The sequence below is a fragment of the Chelonoidis abingdonii genome, chromosome 14, assembly GCF_003597395.2.
Source record: "Chelonoidis abingdonii isolate Lonesome George chromosome 14, CheloAbing_2.0, whole genome shotgun sequence".
In the NCBI taxonomy this organism is placed as follows: Eukaryota; Metazoa; Chordata; order Testudines; family Testudinidae; genus Chelonoidis; species Chelonoidis abingdonii.
In genome coordinates this window covers 36257672-36266693 of record NC_133782.1, presented here as the reverse complement: position 1 = coordinate 36266693, position 9022 = coordinate 36257672, and the positions used below count along the sequence as shown (strand labels likewise).

At 44.0% G+C, this 9022-nt stretch overlaps 1 pseudogene; it reads right to left on the bottom strand.

Annotated features, from left to right (window-relative positions):
* Positions 1 to 6640: 6640 nt before the first annotated feature.
* LOC116824999 (olfactory receptor 6E1-like) overlaps positions 6641 to 9022 on the bottom strand; it is a 5812-nt pseudogene continuing 3430 nt past the window's right edge.

Sequence of the window (9022 nt, the reverse complement as noted above, 5' to 3'; positions counted from 1 at the left end):
ACTACCTTCATATGTCTACGAAGATTCCTTCCCAACGCTTGTGAATAATGAGTGTATCATATTCGCAGAGTGAACTAGAAGCCCATCCATTCCAGTACCATGCAATCAGCAAAAACAGTATGCGAACCAGACGACGCCCTAACGCTTGGTTAAAAGGGCCCGGGTTCCAGACGCGCAGGACCCCTGCCACGAAATGTAATATCTATACCACTCAGCGCAGCAGCCGCCCTCCACAGCTCAGTAAAGCGGCCACAGAGCCCCTGCTGCAGCGAAGTCCACCCGACCCTTTAATTGTCCTGACCCTCGGCCCCACCACCGCGTGCTTAATAGCGGCAGCCCTGCGGGTAATCAAAAGGCCACTAGGTAGCCCTCATCAAGCCAACAGCGGGAGAGCCCGCGAGTACCTATACTCTCGCCAAAGACTCCCCGCCTTCCGTCTGAAGACCACCACCCACCATTGACACCACGAATAACAGTAATGTGGCCGTCTCTCAAACTTTTAGCACACACCTGCCCCTATGATAACCATAGAGAATTGCGCGCCCTAATGAGCTAGCCGAGCCAAAGCAAAGATCTAAAGAAGCCAAGCTTCTGCACTTCCTGCGATAGCTTACCTCAGGCAACTCACCATATACCAAACCTGGGAATTTGCGCTCATATTTTTATTGAAATCGGCCAGATGGAATACGAAATTATCAAAAGTCTCTTGTAAGGATCAACAATACAAAAATATACATAATCAGCTGTGTCAAGCTATAAATATAATATATAAATCCTCAGCCTAGTACTCAAGTTGAACATAGTACTAGGAACTAAACAATTGACCTATCGATGAAAGAAATTATTTATCTGCAGACAAAGACACACATATCTCCAGGAAAGAAGAGACTAAGGGTAGGGCTATACCATCGAGAAATGGCAGCGCGACAGTTAAGCCCGTGTTAGAAGGAGTCTGTGCTAGAACACCCAACAAACTACAAAAAAGCAAGTGGGAATCTGCAAATTCAGTAAAGTGCAGGTGCCGCATAATCACCAGGAGCGCTTCAGAGCTGCATCGGTGCCTTTTCAATGGGGGGTGATGGGACAGAGCAGTCGGAGACAGATAGAGGGATTTGGACAGACAAAGTAAAAACCATGGCCCTCCGGACAACCACTCCCTCGTATCAATTCAATGTACACCTTAACACTAAAAGGTCTTACAAGAGCCGAGATACAGCCAACCTCTCCGACGACCCCACCCATCGGGCCCCCCGCTGTGCGTCGTGCCTCCTCAACCTGCACAAACATATTAAAACATTAGCAAAGCCGGCTCGCGCGCTCCAGATGTTGAGCCGAGGAGTACCTCCGGTTCGTGCTAGCACAGGAATTCAGGAGACACTCTGAATACCGGGGGCTGGACCGCATAAACAGCGTCTGTAGTGTCCACACCTGAAAGTCAGTGCGCCACACAACCTGGATTTTCTACACCTACGCAACCAGAGACAGCCCAGCACTGCGCACAAAGACTACGAGGAGACGCTTGCGAGGCGTTGCCCCACTTCTATAAAACACCTCGCATAATTCAGTGCTGATCACACCGGCACATCTCTACCGACACACGCGAGCATACTTCAGTTAGCTCAAGCCGGCTACAGGCCTACAGGACATTGTATCATGTGTAAATGACACCCAGTCACATGAATGGAATCCATCTAATCCTGTACTTCCACTGATGTGGGTGAACAACAAGACAAAATTCCCACCTATCCAAGCCATAGAAGGGGTGGACAGGACAAAGAGCCTGCAGTCATGAGAAAACCCCTAGCTTACAACTAGATTCTGCTGGATCAATTAAGACTGTACAGGGAAACATATGGGCAGACTAAGAAGAGCCTATCAGTTGAATAAAGCTATAGGAACATCTCTGAGGAGAATTGACCTGTAATCAGTTTCTTTATATAATTGGAGGTATACCAATCTCTAGACTGGAAGGACACCTTGAAAGGTCATCAAGACTGGCCCCTGCCTTCACTAAGGGGACATTTTGCCCAAGATCCTTAGGGGCCCCTCAAGGAGTGAACTCACAATCTGGGTTTAGCAGCCCAACTCAGTGCCGAGCTATCCTTCCCCCCTTAATTGTATTAGGTTTAAGACTTGTGTCTGTTTTATTTTCTTGTAGCTGTCGCTGTTATTACCTGAACCATCAAATCCACTTGGCTACTACAAAATCACTTTTGTTTATAGAAACCCAGAGTAATATTAATACTGGGAAAAAACAGCTGTGCAGATCTCTCCAGTGATCTAGAGGCGTGAACAATTACAATTGACCTGAAAGCGTATATAGAGTAAAATTGGATTATGTGGGGTTGGGACCCCATTCAGAGCTAGGTGCCTGGGTCGAGTGGGTAACGCTGCTGAACTGTTTTAGACATCTCTGATGTGTACGCAGTGCAGCATCTCTGGCTCAGCAAGGCAGATGCTGGGATCTCGAGCTGGTAGAGAAAATGGCTCAGAGGTAATTCAGACATCAGGTGACAGTCCAAGGAATCTCTGTGACCAACTGTCGACAAAGCAATTAGTGTCTGTATTCTCAGTTCTTCATCTGATTATTTGTAATTAATGTTTTTCCTTACGAGTGGGGGTTTAAGAATAAAAAAGTAATGATTGGCGAAGGTAGACATCATCATGAGGATACCATAGCAATAACTAGTGTGTCTGTCAAACTGATGCCAATGTGATTGTTTTTGTTTGAAAAAAAAATGCCTATGAACTGTTCATTTTCTGTACTGTTTAAAAGTTGGTTCGTACAACGTTTGTGTGTCCTAAATGTGCTTTGTGCGTTATGGTCTTGTGACAGAAGTTCCTCCTCTACCTTGGTGGTCGCGCTTATTAGCAATTGCTCACTCAGGATCTTCCCCACAGTCTGGATCAACTCCCCGCCGCTGATAGGAGGGGAGGGGGGGGGGAACCCGGGCCTGCCCTCTGTTCCGGGTTCCAGCCCAGCCCTGTGAGTCGCAGCTATCTATAGTGCCTCCTGTGACAGCTACAACCCTGGGCTACTTCCCCATGGCCTCTCCAAACACCCTTCTTAACCTCACACGACTTCCTCCTGGGTTTGATAACACGTTACCACAGTCCTCCACAGCACAGCTCTCACTCTCAGATCCTTCGTGCCTCTTGCTCCACTCCTCACAACACACACTTTCTCCCTGGCTCCCGACAGCCTGACTGGAGGAGCTCCTTTTAAAACCGTGCCCTGATTAGCCTGCCTCGATTGGCTGCAGGTGTTATCAGCCCTGTCACCTTAATTGGTTTCTAGCAGTTCTGATTACTCTAGTGCATCCTGCCTTGGTCACCAGGAAAAACTCACCAGTGACCAGTATATTTGCCTTACCACCTGCCTGTACCCCACTGGTTTGTCTGTCACATCCCATTCATGTCTCTTTGATGTTTTGATAATGACGTAAAGCAATTGTGTGATTATATACAAATATTCTTTCTAGTAACCCCAAATCTTTGAGTGCTCCTGTCAAAACTGGATCGCTTAGAACAATTAGTCTGACAGGGTCAAGAGCTAAAGAAATGGGGACACCAATTTCCATTTCAATTAAAGGGCATCGGCATCCAATCCCTTAAGGGAAACAACTTACTACGGATGGGGTAAAAATAGCAGTGGGAACCCACATTTCATTCCCACTGTCACTGACTACATATATAGAATGGACACAAAAGTGTCTAAGGAATTTAAGCCAAAACCTATAAAATCACAGGAATTGGTTGCTTAACTCCTTAGTCCTCAGTAAAACTCCAGCTTATTATCTTTCGGTCTCAGTATTCTGGAAAATGGGACAGTGATACTGTCCTATCTACGGGGGCTTGTGTAAGAGACATGATTACAGCCAACATGATGATTATAAAAAGAGCTAGACTACTGAAGAAAAGGAAACGAAATTAATATCACGTGAGCACAAAAAAAAAAAGTTTCCAGTCATTCCGAGATGCTCAGGAACAACCCATCCCTACAACAATGAACCAGCTGCAGGTTACCGGCGGCTGTAATTAATTTAATGTGGCAATGACCAACTGATTGTACTTCGATTATGTACATCTGGAATGTAGCTGACAATATTTCAGTCAGGGAGAGTTAGGTTTCATTTTCTCATTAATGGGGCAGATCAGATTTACCCTGTATAAGAGTCTGAATTAAAGAGATCGGATTTCAGACTGACATTTGGGGATTTATAGCATTAACCTTGATTTACGGAATTAACCTGCTAATGTGATAATGTATCTACCAACCAGTCACTGAACAAATTATGAAGGCAAGTGATAGATTCTCTCTCTTCACATGATTATTCCATTAGATCTGAAGCTACGTTTTAGTCAAACACAAGGTATTGGACCCAGTACGTGAATAACCAGATTAAATTCTCTGCCCTGTTTTGCACAGGAGGTGAGTCTAGATGATCTAAGATCCCCAGTGTCTTTATAGTCCAGCTAGAATCCTTTACTGGCACACACCACCTTATTCTTTTCTAAACTGCTGCAGGGTGTTTGTTTTGTGCTGTTTTTCAAACATTTTTAAGGTCATTTTAGGAGATCAAATTGTTTCATTTTGATTTGGGGCATTTTACCTGCTTTTTTATGAAAAGCAAATGAAATTTCGATAGGATCTTCAAGAAAAAAAGAGGAGATGGTGGAGCCCCCCATCTCCCCGTGGTTAGAGGACTCATTTGGGCTGTGGGAAACTGGGAGTCAAGTGTCCACTCTGCCTAGAGGAAGAACTGAACGCAAATGTGCCACCACAACGGCTAGAAATCAAAGCCTTGGGCCGCATGGAAGATACTGTGAAGTAAAAGATAAATACACCTTTCACTACAGTGAACACAGAGGTGAGCCCATGTGGAGGTGACTGTGGACTTCATTGGGTTAGACCAGCCCTGCAGTAACTGCTGTTGCGCTGTCAGAGAACCTCCATTTCTAACGGCATGCACGATTAAGCATTCGATTCCAGCCCCAGTATTGTCCAGCCCGTTCTATGAGGAAGCTTGGCAGAATTCAACATTCATTTTTTTAATAATTTTGACAGAAATTATCAAAGTATCTTTTTTAGCATTTTTTTCATATTGATATTGATTTAAATTTTCTCAAAATAGTGAGTTTCAAGCTTTTTTTTAACTTATTTTTATCCATTTAAATTTTCACAATTCCAGGCACATATGGCAATGGCAGTCAGACAAGAATTATTCGTGACCGTGAACACTGAGATTAAAAAGATAAAGATTTATAGCCATGAAAACACAAATTGTTAACATTACATGTCCAAATATACAAAATAAATTCCTTAACTGAAACTCTAAGATCTCAAGCAGGTTTTTCTTACTTTGCCTAACTTAAAATTTATAGTGTCATCGGAAATATTTTTTCATAGGTTTGTGTGTGTACAGTTGAAATCAACATTTACAGGCATTTACCAATAAAATATACTTCCATGCCTAGCTAGAAGGTCATAATTCAGTGGCATGCATATTTCTGACTCTGTATAGATAACAAATAATCTGACAACACATTTTAAGATGTTTCTCAAGCAGCACTGGCAGAGAACTTTCACATCGTATAGGTTATGTTTATTCATATTTTTGCACCATTTGGGTAACTTTGTACCATTCATAGAATGTAAGCGTCTCATAAATGAAAAAAAAAATTATGATTGTGCTTAGAGTCCCCAACCAAGTTCAGAGCTCATGGTGCTCTCCCGACACACACCAAGTAGCAGAGAAATAAGATCTCATCTTCTTCATTCTACAAGATGGAGAATGAGGCAATGAGAGAGGCAGTGACTTACCCGTTCTCACCTCTAGGAATACATCCAACGAAAACTGGCAACCCTGACTCAAACTAACCCGCTGGAATCAAGAGGTGCAGTCAGCCGGCACAGAGTATGTGGACATGTGGTTTGAGAAAAGCTGATTTGCTGTCTGGAGGGTAAAGATTGTGGATTATTGAAAAGCACAGTAAAAAGGCAAGATGCAAACCCAGAGCAATAGAGGGCCAGACTCAGAGACCTTTCTACCCATTCTGGTCATCTTCACCCTTTAAGTAGAGCCATTGTGGGCCTACCTGCAAAATAATATACCCATCGATATGAAGAATGGTGACAAAATTGGGCATTAAGCTCTTCATTGGTCTGAGTTTTGTTGCTCCATATTTGAAATCAATCTGTACCTTTATTAGATAGATTCTAACCTGTTTCTGCTTGTCACCATAATGTCAAAATTTGGAGTCTTTAGAAAACACCGTGACACCTGAAGAGCCTCCCTCAAGGCCTCTTTCACCTGTTTTTTCCTCAAGGCTGTAGCTGAGGGGGTGAGCAGAAGGGGACACAAATGCTATTGGAGACAGCCACATTCTTGCTGAGGTCCAGCCTGTTCCTCCCATGGCTTTCGTACAGGGAAGATTGCAAGCTGCCGTACCATGGAGACCATGGTGATGTGAGAGCGCAAGTGGCAAAAGCTTTCTGCCTCCCCGCCACGGAGGGTATGCGCATCACCACGGAATGATCTTGAAATAGGAGAGACAGTGATGGCTAAAGTGCCAATATGCTGCTTGTGCCAAGAGGAAAAGACAGGAGTCGAAGGAGTGGTTGTCTGTGCAGGCAAGTTTAAGCACATGCAGCACTGTCACAAGAAAAATGGTTAATGATGTTGGGCTCACAGAATGGAACGCGAAACAATAGCACAAGTGGGACAAGCACATACCCGAAACAATAGCCAAGAGGCCAGCACCAGCCAGTTACAGAAGTGACTGGTCATGATGGAGATGTAGTGCAGGGGTTGCAGATGCCACGTACCCTATCGAAGGACATTGGCTGCCAACAGCAAAACTCGCAGTGCCCACAGTAGAATAAAATAAACATTGTGCAAAGCACCCAGCCCACAGATATGGACCGGCAGCCCGACGCCACATTGAACAAAACTTTCGGGATGGACGCTGAGTGAAGGCGATCTCCAAAAACGAGAAAAGTTCCTGAGGAAAAAGTAACATGGGCATCTGGAGGCCTGGTTGACCGGAGATGAATGGAGATAATGGAGAGCATTCCTGTCTGGTCAAACGTAGTGCTAAGTAACAAAATGAAGAGCAGATCTGCAGCCAGCGAACATCTGTGAAGCCAGAGGATAAACTCTGTCACTGCAGTTTGGTTCTCCCATGTGGCTGCTCGCTTACCTGGTGTTTGAAACAAAAGATACAAATTTCATGTGATGTACGAATCTACAATGGAATCATCTATGAACTATTCTCAAAAGAAGTTTCTACTAAACCAATTAACACTTTCCTTCCTGTCTTTAGATCTGTGATAATCTGTGTCATGCAATGAACTGAGCATAGGGATTACATGCAGTGATGGATACCAGTGCCAATGCATGACTCTATTTCCAGTTCCCATTTATTTATTTTCAATCCCCATGATAATTTTTCCTCTCTCACTGGTACTAGCATTCCTTGAGACCAAATTGGCTAATGAGCACTATGGCATCTTCTGGGATACTAGCAGGAGGACTTTATGGCACTGCTTTTCTCCTCTGAAACGAAAGCAAACAGGGAGACACTGAAGGGGAATGTCCATCTGCAATTGTTTTATTTGCTTTTTTCTTACCCCAGGAAAAATGTCTTTTTTTTATTAAATGGGAAATTGACTGAAATAACGGAACATTGTGGGCTTATTTCATTAAAGCTTAAACGTTGAATTAATCATATTTTACAAACGAAATTTAACATTAAAAAGAAAGATCTAGCCGGAAGCTGAACATAATTGGATGTGGGGAGTGGTAAATGTGGTTTGGGCTTTCAGTGAAATCTCCAAACCATTTCTAGAATGTTTTGCAAAATAAAAAATCATTGTCATCTGGCCAGGGGGTATTTTTATGGAATAAAGTGACTTTCCCATCAGGCTCCAGTTGCCTCTGTGATGCAGGGCTCATCATGGGGCAGATTGTGACAATTACGTCCACAGTAGACTTTGCTCCAAGACCAGTCTCCTGCGGGCTATATGTGATTTGGACAATGAAACCCTACGAAGAAGTCAGGTGATCCCTCCCACTCATTGCCAAAATGCAAGGATTTGGGAGTGAGATTGCAAATTCAAGCTGTCCGAGGGTTTGTTAATACAGGCCAACTGAAATCAGTACGGTCCCACTTGCGGTAAAAGATTACTACTCATTGATTAAGGCTGGCTCATTCATGGCCCATGCAAGCATTGTTTAATAAAAGTTATTACTGAGTATGAATTATTGTTGGCAGAACACACAGTATCTGGTCGGAGGTCAGAGCCTCACTATGAAGACATAGGTCAAGCTCATGTGTAAGTTATCATGGACTTCACTTAGACTAGCCCCTGTAGTAGCAGGTTGTGGGCTCTAGGTATTTTAGCCGCCCCAAGCACGGGTGGCCAGGATCCCTTCGGTGGCTGCCATGCGGAGAGGGTCTGCCAGTCCCGCGGATTCAGTCAGCCTGGCGGGATGTCCGTGCCGAGCTGCAGGACCAAGCGGCCCTCCGCAGCATGCCGCTCAAAAGGCAATCTGCCTGCCACCCCGTGCGACCGGCAAGCTCCCCCCGTGAGGTTTGCCACCCAGGCCAGCGACTTGGACGGGCTGTGCCTGGCAGCCGCCCTGCAGTAGCAGCAGTTGCACTGAAGAAGAAACCTCCATTCTAAAGCCCATTGTTCGATTAACTATTCTATTTTCTTCCCCAAATATATTCCACCATGTGGTTCTCTGTACTACGAAGCAGGATGTGGCAGAATTCTAATTTAGCATTTATAGTTTTCACAGATAATATCACTGTTCAATTTAAGTACTTTTTTAATACCATCACTTAACAATTATCACAGTTACAAGAAATAGTAGGGTGTGTCGAAGGCAATAGAGCAACAAGGACAAACAATTAATTAATGAGATAGGCGTTGAGATTTAAAAAGTCAAGATTTGCAACCAATTTTAAAACACCAATTTCTCATTAACCATTGTCCAAATGCACAAAATCAATA